At 46.1% G+C, this 21134-nt stretch overlaps 2 pseudogenes; one reads left to right on the top strand and one right to left on the bottom strand.

Annotated features, from left to right (window-relative positions):
* Positions 1 to 17753: 17753 nt before the first annotated feature.
* Positions 17754 to 18413, bottom strand: LOC116913278 (annotated as a pseudogene).
* Position 18414: 1 nt separating this feature from the next.
* Positions 18415 to 19350, top strand: LOC116913277 (annotated as a pseudogene).
* The last annotated feature ends 1784 nt before the right edge of the window (positions 19351 to 21134 follow it).

Genomic DNA, 21134 nt, shown 5'->3' with positions numbered 1-21134 from the left:
ATCAGATTCTGCAGCAAGTGTCACCATTTGGCAGTTATTAGAAAAGGCAGCTAGTAGTTCTAGACCACATTCAACAGAGTTCTCTATGGGTTTGTCAATCTTGCTAGAAATTAGAGATATCAGATTTTCCAATGTGGACCCAAGACTCTGGTAGGATGCAGGCAGAAATCTTGATTCTTATTTATAGTGGATTTGGCCTAACGCTGCTTATATCATGTTAATTTGGGTCTCCAAAATTGTGTGAGAATCCGCACATAAAACACCGAGACACTCTGCCCCCGGAATAAAGTTGCAGGAAGACAATGGCTGGGCAGGGCAGACAAAGGCAGCACTTATGGGATTTCTGGGCTAGGGACAGGGAGGAAGGAGAAGGAAGGAGATGTGCCATGCCTATCAAGCCGGGAGAAGGAGAGGAAAGACTCCATGCCTGAGAAGGTGCAAGAGGGAGAGCGGAGAGCACGGCTGCCATGTTGGTGCTGGGGAAGGGTGGCCCAAAGAGGGCTGCCCAACTGGGTCCAGCAAAGATGGAGTATAGATTTTAGTAAGTAATAACTTGGGACTATTGGAGGGTGGTGGATTAACCCTATGCAGGTTAGGAAGTGGCCCAGCCATTGGGCTGCCTTTGGGAATCCAGAAAATCGGGGCACGTAGCGAGGAATGTGCCGCTGGTCAGTATCAATCTGAGTATTTAATTGGGTACTGCTGCACTTGTTCAATTTGGTTTCTGGTTAGGTTCACTGGTATTTGTTCAATGAATCCATGAATAAAGTCCTCAGATAGGTGCTAATATACTTTGAAAATTAAGACATATGAAGGGTCACACAAAATTCAGAACAAGAACCCACTGTTGCTTGTAGGTAAAGAGGATTTTAATCATCTCCATCTTAAGACATCAATGCACAGAATGCTACAAACTTGGGATCGTCGCTTAATAACTTCATGGTAGATGATCAACAGCGGAGTTCACCATGATTGTGTGGCAAAATATCAGCTAGATTTCATAAATACCAGTGTTTATTTTCCTTTCTGCATATGAAACTGGGGACTTGGAAGTCAGAAGAACTTAGGACCCAGGAGTGGCTCCCAGGCTCTCAAATTTTAGTGTGCGGGTGAAGATAACCCAGCCGCCACTTTGTTGCTGATGAGAGGAAAGAGGAAGTACCACCATGTCCAGAGAACCTTCTTCCATAGCAACCATATCCATGAGGAGCAGGAAGTGAAGTCCATCATTGCAGGGAACTTAAGGCAAGATCTCAGAGCAGCTAGTCACACTCACAGTAGGGAAGAGAGAGGATGGCAGGCGTGTTCTCACGTGGTTTACAATTCAGGACCCAAACCCAGAGACCATGAGAGACCATGCTGCCCACGGAGGGCAGGGCTCACTACCAGTTAACTCTGTCACAAACATGATCCCTCACAGACACACACGCAGGATCAGGCTGACCTGATCCAGACCATCCTCACTGAGACTCTTTCCACGTGACTCAAGATTGCGTCAAGTTGGCAAGAAAAACCATCACAGTGTTTTCAATTTTTACTTTTGAATTTTCCACTCTGTTTTTATTCTTTTCTTCCTCTTCTCTATTTTACCTTAGGCTTGTTTACTTGGGTTAAAAAGTTACTTCTGGGGTTGGGGATTTAGCTCAGTGGTAGAGCGCTTGCCTAGGAAGCGCAAGGCCCTGGGTTCGGTCCCCAGCTCCGAAAAAAAGAAGAAAAAAAAAAAGTTACTTCTAATCATATATATATATATATATATATATATGTATATAATTTATTATTGTCTATGGTCACTCTACCCTAATGCACTCAATCAGATCTGATCTATCAAGTTAAGCAGTGTCTAGAAGACTGTCTGGTTATGTCAGGTCCTGTAGGCTTTTCAAATAAGTTAATTAATTAAACATAGCTATTTTTAATTTGGATTAATTAAATATGCTTAACTTCCCGTGCAAGTGATTTCTTTTTAGACTGAGGAGGTCATTCTCCTTTGAGAGGGTTTTTATTAACTTCTGCTAGTCACTCACATGGCTAGCTCTATAGGATGACTTTGTGTCAACCAAGGGACTCAACACCAGATTTCTGGAGGCTGCTTTTCTCTGAGTACATCCTTAGTTTAAAGGTACAAATTTCTGTTCTCAGTGTGATCTTGGGGTAATTTGAGTGATCAGTATCACTCTGGGCAAGTACTGGTCTTAGTTATTGGTTATGTGGCAGGAAGAAGCTCTTGTGAGATGTGCCACTGTCAGGGCCAATGACCAGGTTCCTGTCTGTACATGTTCAACTTCTAAGTGCTTTCACCATTAGGAAGTGATAAATGGGGGGACAGAGCTGTAGACCTGACTTAAGCATTAATACACATACATACATATATATCTATATATTCATATATAATATACTATATGTAATATATATGATTAATTTACATGGTATTCCATTAATGTTCATAAGATCGTGTTTTATGGACTGTATGTGCAGTGTGACTGTGGTGTGACTATATGGTGTGACTGTGCATGCAGTGTGACTATAAGGTGTGACTATAAGGTGTGACTGTGGGTGCAGTATGACTGTGCATGGTGCAGTGTGATTATGCAGTGAGGCTGTGGGTGAGACTGTACGTGCAGTATGATTGTGGTGTGACTATGTGGTGTGACTACGTGGTGTGACTGTGTGGTGTGACTATGTGGTATAACTGTGGTGTGACTGTGTGGTGTGACTGTGTGGTGTGACTGTGTGGTGTGATTGTGTGGTGTGAGTGTGTGGTGTGACTGTGTGGTGTGACTGTGTGGTGTGACTATGTGGTATGACTGTGGTGTGAGTGTGTGGTGTGAGTGTGTGGTGTGAGTGTGTGGTGTGACTGTGTGGTGTGTGTGTGTGTGGTGTGACTGTGGTGTGACTGTGTGGTGTGAGTGTGTGGTGTGAGTGTGTGGTGTGACTGTGTGGTGTGACTGTGTGGTGTGACTACGTGGTGTGACTGTGTGGTATAACTGTGTGGGGACTGTGTGGTGTGACTGTGTGTGTGGGTGTGTGGTGTGTGTGTGTAGTTGTGTTTTGTTTGTGTGTGTGTGTTTTTGTGTATTTGATGTGTGTGTATGTGTGTGTGTGTGGTGTGTGTATGCATGTGTGTGTGGTGTGTGTGTATGTAACTGTGTGTGACTGTGTGGTGTGAGTGTGTGGTGTGACTGTGTGGTGTGAGTGTGTGGTGTGACTGTGTGGTGTGACTATGTGGTATAACTGTGGTATGACTGTGTGGTGTGACTGTGTGCAGTGACTGTGTGGTGTGACTGTGGTGTGACTGTGTGGTGTGACTATGTGGTATAACTGTGGTATGACTGTGTGGTGTGACTGTGTGGTGTGACTACGTGGTGTGACTGTGTGGTGTGACTGTGTGGTGTGACTGTGTGGTGTGACTGTGTGGTGTGACTGTGTGGTGTGACTGTGTGGTGTGACTGTGTGGTGTGACTGTGTGGTGTGACTGTGTGGTGTGACTGTGTGGTGTGACTGTGTGGTGTGACTGTGTGCTGTGATTATGTGATATGACTGTTCTCTGTTTTGATATTCACTGGGCTTTTGATTGTGAGAGTTTTTCCTTGTACAATCTGGAAAATCTATAGTTTTCTTTTATAACTTTTGTCTGAGGTATATTTTTCCTTCTTCATGCAGTCTCATTGACTTTCACTTTTTCATCTCTTCCTTCTTTTAGGCTTTCTAGGCCTGACTTTTGAACTTTCTTAGTATGAAAGAATATTGTATGGATTTCTTAGAACATTAAAAAAAACTATGTATTATAGTCCTATTCCAGACTTCGGCCCAAAAAGAATGAAGCCCATGTCTTAAGAGGTATGTATATTCTATTGTTCATTGAGCAAGAAACAGAAGCAATCTAAACATCGTAACTCTTGAGTGGATAAAGACAACACAGCAACATAAACAGTGGACTGCTACTCAACCACAAAAAGGAAAAGGAGTTTGGAAATAGACGTGGAATCCCAGCAAGTCAGATACAAATGTCATACCATCCCAACAAACCTTGCTTTCATAAAAGTTGAGAGTGGAATGCAGCTACCAGAGGCCATGGGTCTTAGGTGGAAAGGGAAACAGGAGAGGTTGGTCAGTGGGTGCTAAGCCACCAACAGACAGAACCCAGACGCTTACCACGTGTTGAGTGTAAGCACTGATGATGTACTGTACATTTGAAAGAGCTACAAGAAAGACTTTTGACAGTTTTCACATTCACACACATGGTTGATGGCAGAGGGATAAAAGTTTTGGATGGAGTCCATGAATGCATAGGATCAGAACATCTCACTCTGTGTCATTAATATGTATAATCTATTTTATTAAAAAAGTGTTTCATTCCTTTCTCACATTGTTCTGCTAATCTTACATTTTTCAATACATTCAATATAAGCTTATTCTGTATCCTATCTTCTATAATTCCAATGTTTGGAACCATGAAGGTCTTCTGATGTCTGCTCACGGCTTGCTCTACTGTGGCAGACTCTTGACATAAGAATGCAAAGGAATTTCCCCTCTGTGTCCAAGAAGACTTGATGGAGTTACATATTCAGTTTTCAAGGGACAGTGCCAGTCAATTCAGTTGGATGCTTGAGGATCTGGTATTATGTGGCAAAAGCCTTTTTTAGCCTGAGGCATGCTAGCATGTAGGCAAGTGTCTCATCCATCTTGTAACCACATGGTATTCAGATGAAGTTACCCCTGGGACTCCGCTGACACCTTCTCCTTCAGATACTGGGGAGGAATCTTGGGCTTTTATGGAATCTGAGCATGGATCTGGGAGTGCTCCTTTTGGCTATAATCGTAAGGGCAATTTGAAATGCATTCATAAGTTTGGTTATTATTCGCAGGGTTCTCACCGTCTATTGTCATGGCGTGAATGTGCCTCCTGATTCATGTGGTGAATCTTAAGGTGAAAGTATTCAGAAGCACAGCCTCCAGGGATAGACCACAGCAAGAGAACAGGACCCAGGGGGTGGATTCTCCCCATCCTTCTCCACATGGGGCACAGGGCTGTCTCCCCCCACACAACATAGGGTGCCTCTTGAGTAGAGAAAGAGGCTTCATCAGATACTGGGCTCACTGACACTGCTTTGAATAGCCCTGTCTTTGGAACATTAAGAAATCAATAAATTTCTGCTGTGTCTGAATTTACCCAGTGGTGTGTTTTATTACACCAGCAAAGTCACTAAAAAACAGTCATGATTGTCGCATTCAACTTATTTTCTTATTTTCCCAAAATCTGATGGAAAACTAAGATTAAGAAACAAGAATTTGAAGTAATTTTAAAAAGGTGATCAATTGAATCAAATAAGCTTAGTCTGATCTCACAGAGTCAGTTTTCTAAAAAATATTTTTGAAATATATCATAGCCAAGATATCCTTTCATTAAGAGAACAAGATAAATCTCAAATAAAAGTATGAATAGGGTCTTGGATTATTTTATAACCCAACTGATCAACAGGGATGACACACTGAAGCACTGGGGAAAGATTTATGCTTCATGGTACGTGAACGGGTGAAATTAACACCCGAGAGGAGAATGTTAAGCTCATATACATTACTGTAATGAGGCCTGAGGTGACAAGCTACTTTGCGAACTCCATCGACTCCCTCAGTGTTTAAGATTGGTCACCACGCAGCAAAATGCATCAACACCTGAAGCTGCCCAGTTCAGAGAGAAAATGCAATGACGTTGTCACGAAGCTGGGCTCCGGTGTTCAAAGTTCCAGTGTTATCAATGTTCTGTTAGGAAACGGGAAAATTGCCACTTTGTTTTACAGTGCTGGGGATTGGTTCCAGAGCCCTGCTCACTGGCTTGCCCATAACCTCAGTTAAGTTGCCTTAAATATCCAAAGAGCAACTGCTTCTCATCAGACGTGCTAAGGGAGGACCTTATTCCAGAGAACTGACGTGATAAACCTCTGATGTAAAGGAAGGGTGAGAGAAAAGCGAGGAAAACACTACTAAAGTGTGTGCTCGGCAGACATTTACAAAGCTTGCCACTTACGTATGGATTATGGTGTTTGAGGGGCCTCATGGTGGCTTCCTTAGTCTAAAACAAGGTGTCAGTGCTTAATGTTCGGCTTGAAATTTCTACATTTTTTTTTTCAACTTCTGTGACAGAAAACCAAAGGTGGAACGGTTTATAGATAACCTGTCTGGATCTTATGAAGTCCGGTATTCTAGAGCCAGTGCCTAAGGAGAATCTTTCCCTGCTACCTCACACTGCTAGGATCTCATGCCAGGAGAGCAGGGAACAAGGGTCTCCCTCTCTTATGACACCATTGCATCCACCATGAAGGAAACATCTTAAGGCCTCCCCCAGAAGCCTTTACCTCTCAACAGAAACTATATATGAGCCTGGGTATTTGGGTTTCCAGATGTGAACTTTTGGGACCGCATTAACCTTAAAGCAGTCTTGCATTGTGTTCAGTAGCCTCGGTCCACGTCTTCTCTGCGTTGGAAACCTACCCCTCCAGATCACGCTTGACTAGCCTGCCAGAAATCTGAGGGCGAGACTTCAGGCTGGCGGCTGTGCTCCGCCCTAAGATGGGTCTTTCAGGCTTCGGCTCAGGCCTCTGGCTATCATTACCAGAGCCCGTGGTTGTTACGAGCTTGCTGAATTCACAATGGACCCCACATCTCCCAAGCTCCTCCCCCCACTCCGGGTTCCTTCCCCTTCATGCTCTTCCCTTTAAACCCTCTCTTCTTTCCACCATTCAGTCTGGGACCCCAGCCCAGGAAGTGCTGCATCCCACATTCAGGGTGTTCTCCCCTTAGTTAAAACTCTCGGAGAGTTTCCACAGACACTCTCAAAGCTTTATCTCTTACAGGATTCCAAAAGTTGACAGTGAAAGTTAAGGGTCACAGTGGCCTTGCTGAACAGGTGCGGATTTGGACAGACTGTGTGCGCAGGTCAGTTCAGCGAAGGATTCAGGCATGGCCAGGGTTCTCTGGAGATTGGCGATATCCATCGCTCTTCTTGGGCACCCTCATTCTTGTCTCCAAATGGGGTGGATAAGGCAAAGCTCATCGCTCCTTCCTGCGGGGGTGGGGTAAGGGCGAAGGAAAGGCAAAAGGCTTTCTCCTCTTTGGGCTTCTTATTTGCAAGGAGATGGCTCCTCTCAGCAAAGCCTTCCTCTCATGCTTTGTTTCCTCGGAACCATTACATTAGTTTAGTCTCCCAAAGCTCAGAGATGCTTCCCTCCACAGTGGTCAAGGCAGCTCCATCCACTCTCGGGGCAGGGCGCTAGTACAGGAGCCGTGAGCGGCTTTTATCACAAGAGATGCAGGAATATTTTAAGAGTGAACTAGAGATTAGTTTTTTTTTCTCGAAATGAATTGAGATTATACTTGCTGATTTTGTATTGAAAATACACACTTTTCTTGTTAATAAGAACAAATAGGTAAGAGTATATTTTATCAAGCCTATAGCAAGATAAATTCAGACATTGTCCAGCCATTAGCTTCAGTCTTTTGAGAAGTCCTCAAAGCTAAGCAAAGCAGAACTAAAGCTAAAGTGGCCACCAGTATCCACATTAAAAAAAAATTGAGTAAATTCCTGACAATTTTTGTTACTTTCTATTTTTTTCCTCATAAAATAAGGCACAGCTTTAAAACTAAGACCATATCCTACCACAGTGCTGACACAAAAGAGTGTTTGTAAGGTTATGTTTGTGGGAGAATGCACCAGGGTTCTCTAGCCGTGGCTTCACAGTTTAGAAAATGATTGTTCAGTATAAATCTGGGAAGAATCTGAGATTTCACCCTAATCACCAACAAGAGCATCTTTTACAGGAGCCTAGATATAGCCTGACAGCCAGCAAGGGAGGTAAACTCCCATGCTGTCACCCTCCTAGGCCCTGACACCCCTAGAAGAGGGGGAAGTGCCAGGAGTTAATGATAGAAGAACTCAAAAAGACTGGGGACCCCAATATTCTATGGGATTGTTAGTGGATCTCCTTGCCTCATCTAGGGGATAAATGGGAGGGAGGGAGGGAGAGAGGGAGAGGGGGAGGGAGGGAGAGGGGGAGGGAGGGAGGGAGAGCAAACTAGGAGCATAGGAGAGCCCTGCTGTTTGCATATTTCTAAATCTCTCTCTAGCTCCCAAGGCTGCACATGGAACAACCCTGCTGTCATTGGTTCCTCAGCTCTGGGCCACTGGGGCAGTGAGAAATAGCTAGAGAATTATTTAGCAACACTGGCCTGACATTCTAGAAACTCAGGCTCAGTAGGAGTTGCTATAGAGTGACAGGATTTATATTAAATTATAAAAAAATGAACAATACAGTGTAGGGAATATCAACTTACAACAGAGCAGTAGCTTCAGCCAATGGGAAACTCCCCTCCATTTCTCTGCCAGCCTGCTTTACAGTTGACAGTGATGACACAACGTAAAGAGAGAAGGGAGAGAAGAGACATTGTGAGTTCACACTAATACTTTGCAAAGGATTTTATCACTACAACTCATTAATTTTCATAGTGCAGGCTGCTGTGATAAGCTAGTGTCAGAAGGCTTTTTTTTTTTTTTTGCTTAAATAATAAATTATATCCCTTAGAGATGGGGGCAGAGACCCACAAGATCCAGATGCCTTCCGGTCTCTGTCTTCTTCTTTTCAGGAAAGAACTAATCTTGTCGTGGTGGCTCCATCCTCAGGATTCGATGTAAATCTAGTTACTCAGGATACAACGTAAATCTAATTACTCCCAGAGACAAAAGCGTTAACATGTGAGCTTTGTGGAACACCCATGTTAGGCCCACAACACCCCTCTGTGGATGATGACTACATATTTTGATATATAATTTTTACTAGGAATAATAGAGTATAATAAATCGCATTTCAGTCTTTGGGTTTCTGCCCAAAAAAAATGTTGTTGGTGATTGATGCCACTCAAGTGGCAGGCAAGGCTGGTGTGAATCCCCTCTGTAAACGTTGTACACTTGGTAAACTTTACAAACCTTCAAGACATGAAAGTGGCCAGGCCCCTGCCTAACGAGCTCCTTCAGCCAGGCTCTCCCCACAGACTTCTCTAACAGACCGAAGAGCTTTTCCAGCCTCTGTGACTGTCACAAAGGTTATCACCAATAGCCTCAACAGGACACTCCCCAGATTACGCTAATTTAGGTGAGAAGACTGAACAAAAGCCACCAACCCTTGTATATAAAATCCCACCAATCCATGAAGAGGAAAACCCACCAATCCCGGAAGAGGAAAACCCACCTATCCCGGAAGAGGAAAACCCACCAATCCCGGAAGAGGAAAACCCACCAATCCCGGAAGAGGAAAACCCACCAATCCCGGAAGAGGAAAACCCACCAACCTAGAACGCTCTCCACTCCTCCCATAAGAAACCCTATATAATGACTGTGTCTCCTCGGTTCCCTGCTGTGTGCTCCTTCTAGGGAAAGGAGGATCCATCCTGGATGCTCCCTGGATCTGTCCCTCCACAATGTTCTTCCTCCAATAAATTTCTTAGATGAGATTTAATGCCTGGTGTGACTCTCTCTCATCAGAAGGAGCTAAGAAGCAATGAAGAGAAGCAGGGAAGCAGTGACGAGAAGCAATGGCACTGAGGCTCCTGAGATCCTCAGCTCAGCTGGGGAGACTCGCGCTTGGAAGCTGCAATACCTCTGCTGAGGAGAATTTCTCTCATAGCTGTGCTATTCCTGGACTTCTGAGTCCCAGGACACCATTAAAGCAGGAAGGTCAATAATTGTCATCGGCCTTCCTGATTTAATAACTACGAGTCAGAATGAAGTCATTTGAATTACGTAATAATTTTGGAGTGAGGCTAAGTATCTGAGTATTCAATAAGGAAGTGTTCCTACAGAAAACACTCATGGAAGTGGGAACAAGGATCTAGACTGCCACCATGGTCTATCTCAGCCTGGCCCAGATAGGATGCCTTGAGACTGGAATGGGACCAGCTGCCCAGAAGGCAGTTGGTGTTCCTATTTGGGTTGGCCATGGTTCACGAGCTTTCCCTGGGAGATGAACTTCCACGTGCATCCAGTGTTGCTTATTTGTGGGCAAGCTGCTCCAGTTGGCCAAGGACAGTTCTCAGAAAGTAGCTCGTGAGGAAGTCAGAAGAAGTAAATCCCAAAGACGCGGAATGAGAGCACAAAAGGACTTCAGGAAACCTGGCAGAACACCGGGATTGCCCCCTTGTCTAGAGAGGTGGAAAGACGAGGTGCGCTAACCAAGGTTTAGTGGTGCATACAAAACACTCAAGTGACATAAGCTCAAATCCGGGGTTTAAGAAGAGGAATGCCTGCAGCCAAGGACAAGCTCTACTTTATAAAACTCATGTAAAATTTACAGTAACAGTGCGAGAGCATCCCCAGCCGTCGAGGTGATGCGCAAACCAATGGAAATGCTTCCAGTGCAAAAACACAGCCCAGATTAGGATGAAGCTGAAGAAACAAATGTGTGAAGCACCCTTTGGTCAGTAAGGAGCTAAGCTACTGGGTTTTGGTTGGTTAACATCACTAGCCCTGTCTGGACTAGACTTCTTCATGTAGACAATGCTGGCTTAATAACTCACAGAGATCTGTCTGCCTCTGCTTTGCTGGGATTAAAGGTGTGGGCTGGTTGTTGTTGTTATTGTTGTTGTTCTTGTTTTTGTTGTTGTTCTTGTCAGTGGAGGAGTATTGAAAAGATCTATGTAGGCAACTCTTCTGCTGAATTCTTAGTCCCTCGGCTTATTTACTAAAAGGAAGACAACATATTAGTTTTTCTGAAAGTGTTATTGGTCAGATGCCCCTGGTAAAAGCAAACAGATGAATCGAGGAATTAGTCTCATTAGCTGATAATAAAATCCTGCCCTCTCTCTGAAATATTTGTTTGGCTGCTCTGGTTGGTTTCACTAATGGCAAGGCTGGCTGAGAAAGTGTGCAAGAACCATAGTGTGCTGATCTCATCTGATAATTGCCTCTAGAGCTCCTCGGGGGAAGCGCATATCTGAAAATGGAATTTTTATAACATTCTCAAAATAACTCTTGAATAACTTAGGAAATGGGTTTGTCAATGAGTCCTTTGTCCAGTGTGCATTTTGCAGAACCAGTCAGTACAGACGCGCTGAAAACATTCCCGTCTTTGAGAATCAGCAATATCTCTTTAGAAACAAGACGCACAGGAGACGGTGTCCCAGAATAGAAGTCAAGTGGATAGGAGCAGGCTCCTGTTGCTTATAGCAGGTAGAAAGTGCTGAAACGAGGCATTTTATTTACCTAGTCATAGAAGTCGTACCTATCATATATTTTCTTCTAACTTAGATTTCCTTTCAGGGTAGCAAGAAGCTCTAACAAAACCCAGCTTTCTTTCTGTTTTTAAACCTCCCTTGTCCATAGGTCGGTGCTCCTGCTGGCCAGGAGTAATAGCCGGCTCTTGTCTGAACAGATCCAGTCTCTTGACAGACCTTGTGAGACCTGCCCAGGGTCTCCTAGACAGAACAGCACAGTGCTGCAGCCAACAGTGATTGGTGCCCATCCCTGGTCTGGGAAGGGTAGAACTGCCCCAGGTATGAGAGGCTAGAAGTCCTTCAGAGTAAATGGTCTAGGGCAGAAAGATGGGGACAGAAAGAGTAAAGAATTGTTTGTGGCAATCCTGGTTCATGTCAAGGGTTTTAGCCTCTGACTTGTGAGAGGCTCTGCTAGGCGGCAGACTAGTAGCTTATCCTATAATCACAGATGACCAGCTCTGCAGGAAATTTGCTATGTAGCCATTTTATTTCCTACATACCAAATACTCAGACTTTTAAATTTTAGATATGTGATCACTTTGGTATAAGCACTAAAATACCTCTAATGTTAGCAAGGGCAAGTTAACTTTGCATAAATCGGTCCTGTTTACACTCTCATGACTGTTTAGCTGAACTGAAAGTCCTTTGTACGGTCAGCAGGTCAGCATTTGCTCGCAGCTAGCTTTTGGTTTCAGTTCTCTTATTTCTCAGGTTACAATATTCCCCACCCCCACTTATCTTCTCTTCTAAACATAACCTCTCTTCATCTGGACCGCCTTGAGTGGCTGCCATGTGTGCCACTCACTGCCTGCCTGCCCTTCCTTTGTTGCCCTGTGCCCACTCTGGCTTGCCCCGCAGACTTCCCAAGCCCTCTTGTGCACACATGGAAACCTCAGCCAGTCTCAGAAATTCTGTATTACGAATTAGGAAGACTTTTTCTCTTTGTAAATCACAGGAGCTGTATAATGATAATGCCCCCAAATCATCTTGACCCTCTGGCTCACTCATGTCTATTATGTCCTCTTGTTTGGGGTATCTTTTCATGTGTGTTACTTGTGTCTGTAACCAAGTCTTCATTTATGAAATTTAACATAGCTGGTGTTGGTCACGGTCACTCTCAGGGCATACTGGATTTCCCCAAGGTTGGGACTAGAGTCTATTCCTCTTACTCATGACTGCTGCTGGCTTTGGCATCCCGGTGATACACTCAGATATTTTCTATATGCAAATTTCCATTAACCCCAAACAACTGTTTTCTGAACTTCTACACACACACACACACACACACACAGAGACACACACACACACACACACACACACACAGACACACACATTTTGTAATCTTTTAAGTATGTTTTGAATGAATCTAGGAACTTGTACATTATTTTAATTTTTCCCTTGTGGGAAACCACAGGTTATTTAAGGCATGTCCCATATTCCCCACATTCCGTGAACTAAATTCATTCTGCCTACAGTATATATTTTTATTTTAATATTGCCTTTTTTTTTAAAAAAAAAAAGAAGATTCAAGAATGTCTTGTCCAAGCATCCCCTTGAGCCTCAGTTGTGACAGGATGTGGTGTCTGCTAATGGTCCCTTTCTGTCATGGACACAAACAATGTTTTAGAAGGTTTAGCTCCATCTTTCATAGTGCCAAGTTTATTCCGGCACCATCCACTCACTTCCTGTATGCCCACACCCTTCGAGATATCCTGTCTTTTGAATGCGTAACTGGCTTCCAGCAAGAGAAGAAATAGGGTGTCACAGAAAACACCAGCCTGGATATATGCTCTTCTTCCAGTGCAGAAATCTGCACTTCATAAATGGTGAGGCACTACATTCGAAGCTCTTTTGTATCCCCAGTGGGGCTGCAGCCTGGGAGTGTCCATGCTGCTTTGTACATTGTGTCTAACTCAGAAGGAGGGCCTTTGTGGGATGTAGCGGCTTTTGCTTTTTCTTAGTTGTCTTTTTGTGACATATGTATTGGCTCAGGAACCAAGACAGGAGGGTATGAGAAACGTCACCTCCATTCATTATGTTTCCTATGAATCAGACGAAGGGAAACGTGATTTACTTCCTGTGACTGGTGGACCTTGATGCTGTTTTAGTCATAGCAGTTTGTATGGAATGCGTCTATAAAGGAAGGCTGTCTTTGAGTTGTTTTCTGTCCCAGAGTGTTCTGCCACTCAGGCAGATGGTTTACCATGATGTACTTGGTACTGATTCTCAAGGACTAATAGGGTGCATTTGCACGATAGAACCTGAGGTCTCCCTTGTGATGCTCAGAACCTTTAGAGGTGGAAGACAGACCATTTTCCAACTTGAAGAACCTTGATCAGCTGAGGTCAGAACACTGCAATGGAGACCAGCAGACAGACACCATAAATACAAAGCCATGTCTAGCTTGGAAACTGAGCCCAGCCCCACGGTTTCTGCTTGTTCTCCTGCTAGGCTATGCACTGATTTGCTTCTATTAACTTTGATCATCTTCCGGTTTCCTTCCTGCTCTTATGTCATATGCATTAGGAACTCAACGTTTTGGGAATGATTGTCTGGCTGGGTCTAGAGAGACAGGAACCACACTAGCATAGTAAAGTCAGGGTATTATCCTGGCCTACCTCTGGATGCAAAAATAATTAGACTTTCAGTTTCCTCTCTTTGGCAGAGTATCCCTTATCTGAAATGCTTGAAGCCAGACGCGTTTCGGGTTTCAGACACTTTCATGAAGTTGAAATACTTGTAGGGACTTTACTAGATGAATGCCCTAATTCAGAAATCTAAAGTCTGGGCTCTTTTAAATTCTAAGAACTGTTTTTTATGTCCTTCAGTATTCCAAAAGCTTCGGATTTCAAAGCATTTTCTATTTTCAGATTAAGCCCTCTCAGCCTGAGGTACGGACAGGTTTGTGGAGTGTTTGGCAGCGAAGGAGGGCTGTTAGGTTCAACTCCCCTCTATGCTTGCTGTCTGGCCTCCAAGCTCCTGTTCCTGTCTTCAGGATCCCTCCTTCCGTGAGTTCCACTGGGTGAAGGCTAGTTCTTCCTTACATTTTCGAAGACTAGAGGTTTATCTGACACATTGGCAGCTGAGAGAGCACCTGGCTTACATTCAGTCCCGCACACTTGGCCTGGATTTTAACTGTGTCTGATGGTAGCGGTGACCGTACTGTGAAACCGAGCATTGTCTAGTCTCTGGAAGCCCCCATAGAACTGGAGTGTCGTGTGTCTAAAAGCGCCGCTGAACTGGACCTGCGTTACTTACTGTCTTCTTTCTGTTTCCTGCTGCCTTTGGAGTTCGAGTCCCAGTGTCCGAGGCTTCAGAGTAATTCTGGAAGATCCCTGTGTCCTTAATAAGTTGTTCATTTTCCATCTGCCATCCAGATTCACTTTTCTGTTCCTTGAGCTAAGCTTAAGGTCTGCACTGAGATGGGCTCAAGGAACGTGTTAAGCCGCCTCCCTCTCCAAAGGGACCCCTGAATCCCCCTTACCCAGAAGGCCGTGCGCTTGGCGGTGCAAAAGCCTTGTCTCCATCCAGATGTTTATCCTTAGCAGTCATGGAGTGAGAGAGATTAGCCCTGCGGTTGCCCTGACTATGTGATTCATGGAGACCGTCTCGGTTTCCTGAGTCAGAAAACCTCAGGTGGGTTGCGCAGCCTCAGGGAACTTTTGCGGTCTTTTTATCCTGATGTTGCAACAGGAATGCGAGCCACAGATCCTCCTTTCTGGTCTCAAAATGCCACAAAGGCATTAACATAAATGCTTTGAAAAACAAATGAGCAAACCAAAGAGGGAGGACCTAAGAGGAAGTGGGATCCAAAAATATGTGGCCGCCCTTCCATCACGCTGCGGAACATGGGGAACCCAATGGGGCACTGCGCGACTCCTCCATGCCTTCCCCTGGAAACCAACTTAAACGGAGAGAAAGGCAAGATTCTAAATCAGCAAAATCACAGATGAATCCTTTTCAGACCTCACGGAATCATCAGCTAATGACATGGTCTGGCAAAAAAGGGCACTAGGAATCAACTAGCTGTTTACGGAAAAACTTAGCTAAAGCACGGTTATTTTTTTTTTTAATATGAAAAATATGTGGCAATCCCAATTACTCACGAATGCTGGAGAATCACTCAAGGCACATCCAAGAGAGCCAGATAGACTCTATCTATCTAGTGGGAGAAGAAGACAGGGCATGTTTGTGACCCACGGACGGACCTGCTGGGGATTGAGAATCGAATACTGACGATATGGACAAAGCAGTCTCCGAAAACTAAGGATGCTGTAGACAACTGGGCCAAAGGAAACCGGTCTGGGGCTGCGGATACTCCATCGGCAACCCGGTGAAGGAAAAGAGCCAGGGCACAGGAGGTCTGTGAAGGAACACAGCATTCCAGTTCATGCTCACCGCAGGTGACAGCTTGCCACAGCTTGTTACCTTAAGGACCAGGGCTTTTTGGTGAGTGAGCAAAGGTTACAAGTAAGCCACACCCAGGCTCAGGTCCGCATCTGTTGCTGTTTCCACTTGGTTGGATGGCCACCACCAAGTGCTACGCAGTCGGCAGCCTCAGAGTTTTTCTCACAGCTCTGCAGGCTAAAGTGCAAGAGCTGGGTGAAGGTATAGCTAGGCTGGTTCGTCTGCAGACCTCAGACAAGTGACAGCCACCCGTCGATGAGCTGTAGCCGCCTTCTCTCTGTTCTTCACACGATCTTTCCTTAGAAATCATCAGTGTCGAGTCTGTCTTCTCTTTGGGATGCCGCTCCTACAGGCTATCCTCTTCCCCAGCATCTCAGCTCAGCTGAATTAGAGCCTTCAAGAGCCTGTCTCCAAAGCTCCAGGGGTCACCTGGAGTTCGAGGCCAGCCTTGCTCCCAAACAAAATTAAAACGAGGCAAAGAAACTTTGAGATGCTTGGAGTTAGGACAGCAACGTGAATTTTGAGTCATTCACTTTCTACATTTTACTGGAAATGTACTTAGCTCTTCTGAGACATCGTCCTTGTCTCAAATAACGTATGGACTGCAGATAGTCATATGATGAAAATATATTGGCTATGACCATAACTAAAGTGGAGGCAAATGCTGTGGTATTAGGGTAGCCGAACACCATGAGCAGACAGTTCCAAGGCAGTGGACGGCCTGGGCACTTGGAAGGATACTGCAGCTGCCTTGTGTATGAGCTCAGAACAACCTCTGCCCTTTGCAAGCTCGTCCTTAACTCCCGCTGCTGCATGGCTTTGAATCTCTCCATCTCCACGACTATGTCTCTCAGCCATGACAGCTGACCAGAAAAAAAAATAGAGTCACTTAAGATTTTGTTTTAGGATAAAAGTGAAGCAGAATGGTAGCAAAAGAGGGGAAAATTTTCACAGATTACATTTCTTAGACCCTGGCAATTTCTTGTGTTATCTTTTTTTTTTTAAGTTATAAAACTGCTTTAATAGAAAGTCTCCCCCCCACCCCTGCCCCCAGTACACCATCTGGGCTGGGGTGGATGTGGCCAGGGCTGGCCCCAGGACAGTACTGAACCTGTAGTCGTTACCAAAATATACATCTATCACCATAAAAGATGCTGCACTACCTCAGCGCCACAGTAAAATCATAAACATTTATACTCTTCCAGGGCTTTCAAAGAACTGAGGTGCGGGGAATTCTGCTCATAGAAATAAGCTAGGATGGAGGTGGGCATCCGGGAGGGACATTAAGTCCTAGGGGTCAACCCCTCAACTGGGCATAGTCCGAGGCAGGCAGAAAACAAAACTTTGGTCCAAAATTTGAAGGTACAAACCCACAAGTCTCAGAGATTTTTCTCCAGCCCTGGCCTGGGCCCATCTGCAAGTCGGTAATCGGAAGGAAGGAGCTCAGGGGCACGGAAGCTTAGAGTACACACACACGCAATTGTACCACTGCTATAAAAAGTTACTTAAAAACTATATCTCTTGTATATAAACAGAAAAGATTCGGGTGTTTGGTCAAGTGGAAATATGGCTAGGTTCAGGTGTCTGTGACCCCACAGAACAGAATACAAAGGTCCCATGAGGCTCGACAGCTGAGGATGGCCTGGGCCCTCTGGGCTGGGCAGGGGCATGGGAGAACCTTGTCGCTTGATTATAAGGGTGTAGGGGAGTGGCCCCAGCTCTTACAGGCCATTGGGGAGCCTGAGTATAGGCCGCCTGGCTCACATGCAGGTTTAGAGACACCTTAGAGGGTGGGTGTGCAGCTGTGAGGCATTCTGGTTTTGTAAGGCACAGAAAGCGACTGGGTTTGGGGCACCGCTGTGGCCTCACGCCTGAGCCCCTCAAGGCATGGTGCCAGGACTTGGCCTCTGTGACCAATGCCATTTATTGCCACAGCAAAGTGGGCTAGATTTAAATTAAAAACAAAACAAAACAGGTAAACTGACCTCTCTTTAAAAAAATAAAACCTCTGGTCTGTAAGGTCATTTCAGCTGCTTTTTAGAGTGGCTTTTCTGGAATGGTGGAAGCTGTGGCAAGCCCACAGGAACCTAGACAGAGGACTTGGAAAAGGACCCTCGCAGGTGGTGGTTCTCGCCCAGGTCACGGTTGTGCAGTTCAATCAGCACCCATCCCGATCAGTGCCATCTCGCGGTCCTTCTGGAAGAACTTTAAGCCTTTGACCACACCACCATTGCTGGAGAAGAGGCTCTTGGGGACATCCTCTGACACAGAGGGTGGGATGTTGGAGAGGTGCAGGGTAGCTGAGGGTGGGAAGATGCTCTGGAAGTTCTTGGGCCTGGTGCAGTGATGAGCTGCCATAGTCCTTGGTCAGTCCTGGTCCTCCTGTCACTCTGATGCTTTGACAGTGTGATGCACACCGACGTCCCATGCACCTTGTGCCCCTTCAGGTGGCTCATGGCCAGCTGGGCCTGGCTGCCATCTGCCATCTGCACCAAGCGCATTCTCCTTCTTATTGAACTGGATCTTCATCCAGTGCACATCACTGCAGATGCCGAAGAGAATAAAGAGGCTTTGGGGTGTGACCCTCTCAGGGTTCAGGTTGCTGACCCAAAGGATGGAATTCCCAGCACCTGCCAGCCCTGTGATGCCAATGCACCCAATTGCAGCAGCAGCAGAGGGTATGGCCGGGGGGTCGGGGGCAGGGCTCTATGGACATTAGGAACAGAGAGGCCAAAGGCTGCTGCCATTGTATTCCTGCCCCTCCGCTCCGTCCCCCATGGTTCTCCTCTGCGTGCCATGGACGGTCCCAGACATAGCAGTCAGTACAAATCGGGGATCCGATGAGCTCTTCTCCATGTGTGTCAGCAACAGCCCCTTCATCATGAGCAGCTTGGTCTCAGCACCCAGTGGAAATAAATTCAAGAAGTTCAAAGGTGACAACAGGAGCACAGGAGCTCCTTCCAGAGTCATCCATGTATGCAAGCTACCTAGTGATGTCACTGAGGGCGAGGTCATCCCTCTGGAGCTGTCCTTTGGGAAAGTTACTAAGGTCCTTATGCTGAAGGGGAGGAGCCAGGCCTTCACTGAAATAAGCACAGAGGAGGTTGCCAATACGGTTAACCACTACACATTGGTGGCGCTAGTGCTCATGAATATCCATCTACATCCAGTTCTTCAACCACGAGGAGCTCAAAACCAACAGCTCGCCCAACCAGGCACTTGCCCGGGCAGACCTGCAGGCCGTGAACTCCAAACAGTCTGGCAGCCTCCGCTGCTGCTGTGGATGCAGGAACGCCAATGGCAGACTAGAGCCCAGAGCTCAGGGTCATTGTGGAAAACCTTTTCCACCCAGTGTCCCTGGATGTGCTGCACCAGATCTTTTCTAAGTTCGGCACAGTCCTGAAGATCATCATGTTCAGCAAGAACAGCCAGTTCGAGTCACTGCTGCGGTATGCTGACCCTGTGAGTGCCCAGCATGCGAAGCTATCCCTGGGTGGCCAGAACATCCACAATACCTGCTGCACACTGCACATTGACTTCTCCAAGCTCACCAGTCTCAGCATCAAATCCAACAACAAGAGCAGAGCTTACACTCGACCTGCCCTGCCCTCTGGAGACAGCCAGGCTTCACTTGTGTTATCATTTTTAGCACAACTGTTTCCATGGAAACTTTCTAAGCATTAAATCAGGTATGCACTCACTGATAAGTGGGTATTTGCCCAAAAGCTTGGAATACCCAAGAAACAATTCACAGTCCATGTGAAGCTCAAGAAGGAAGACCAGTGTGGAGGCTTTAGTTCCCCCTTAGAAGGGAGAACAAAATACTCATGGGAGGAAACACAGGGACAAAGAGTGGAGCAGAGACTGAAGGAAGGGCTATCAGAGACTGCCCCACCTGGGGATCCATCCCATATGCAGTCACCAAACCCAGTCACTATTGCTGATGCCAAGAAGTGCTTGCTGACAGGAGCCTGATATGGATGTTTCTTGAGAGGCTCTGCCAGAGCCCTACTGATATACATGAGGATGGTTACAGCTAACCATAGGACTGAGCATGGGGACCCCAATGGTGGAGTTGGAGAAAGGACTGAAGGACCTGAAGGGGTTTGCAATCCCATAGGAAGAACAATATCAACCAACCAGACCTCCCCCAGAGCTCCCAGGGACTAAACCACCAACCAAAGAGAACATATCCAGGGACCCATGGCTCCAGCCTCATATGTAGCAGAGGATGACATTGTCTGGCATCAATAGAAGTCCTTGGTCCTGTGAAGGCTCGTTTCCCCAGTGTAGGGGAATGCCAGGATTTTGAGGTGGGAGTGGGTGGGTGGGAGTGGGAACATCCTCACAGAGGCAGGGGGAGGGGAGGGAGGATGGGAGCGGGAGGGGAGGGGATGACATTTGAAATGTAAATACATATTCAATAAAAATCAGGGACTTGATGCTAGGCTGAGAGGTGCCAGCAGAGGGCAGCAGAGTGCCAGGCAGCTGGGCTCTGTGGTCTGACAGACACCCACAAGAGGAAAAAGCCATCTCTACAGGAGGGGCACTCCTGGGAGCATCGAGAACCCTGATGCTGCATACGATTGCAGACTGGTACTCTTAGATTAGACAAGGAGGAGGCAAAGACCACACTGGAGGGTAGCTGTGCCTTATGCATCCATCTACTGGAAGCCCAGGGAGTTAGTTTTGAAACTGGGGAAGGGCTAGTGTAGCTCCTAAAAAAATGACTGAATGACAGCCAGGCCTGCTTCTCCAAAGACAGCCCCATCCTAGAGAAGCTTTTGGAGTTTCTAAGTTGTGTTGGATCGAAGGGATTGGACAGGACTTTCAAAGATACCTGTCAATCACATGGGAATGGTGGGTGTTCGTGATCAATGACACAATAATTCAGGGCTATTTCATGAGATCATCAGACACAAATGAAGACAGGTGGGCTGCAAGCAAATGAATAAGGGCGGAGTGGAGACAAGCCATTGAATAGGTACCGGATGTCAGAAGGAAGACAAAACCACCTATTCCACAGCCCCAGGGGAAGCACGGTTACAGTGCCAACATGGAGGTCTCCAAAAGCACGTAGACTAAAGGCTTGGCTCCCAGTTGCTGAGTCCGTTCCTTCAGAGACTGAATGGACAAAAAGGGCCCAGTGAATTGTTGATGGTGCTCTGATTTGAGGATTTAGGAGCTGAGGACTGGTCAGTGGGGGTGGGTCACAGCTTGGGAGGGCACCTTTGCAGGGTCTCTCGCTCTGACCCTTTTCTGTCTGTCTGTGTGCTTCTCGCATCCCATGAGACGCACAGCTCCACATCACAATTCTGCTTCTGCAACGCCCTGCCTCCCCTCAGTCCCCAGGCAAGGGCCTGGCTGTCTGTGCCCTGAAGCCTTAGAAAGTCTGAGCCCGAATGCATCCTTTTTCTCATTTTATAACAGGGTCAAAGGTCTTACAAACAGAGAGAGCGAGAGAGTCC

This window comes from Rattus rattus, chromosome 12 (assembly GCF_011064425.1).
Source record: "Rattus rattus isolate New Zealand chromosome 12, Rrattus_CSIRO_v1, whole genome shotgun sequence".
Taxonomy (NCBI): domain Eukaryota; kingdom Metazoa; phylum Chordata; class Mammalia; order Rodentia; family Muridae; genus Rattus; species Rattus rattus.
The sequence above is the reverse complement of the archived record's forward strand: the minus strand, read 5'-3'. Positions and strand labels throughout refer to the sequence as shown.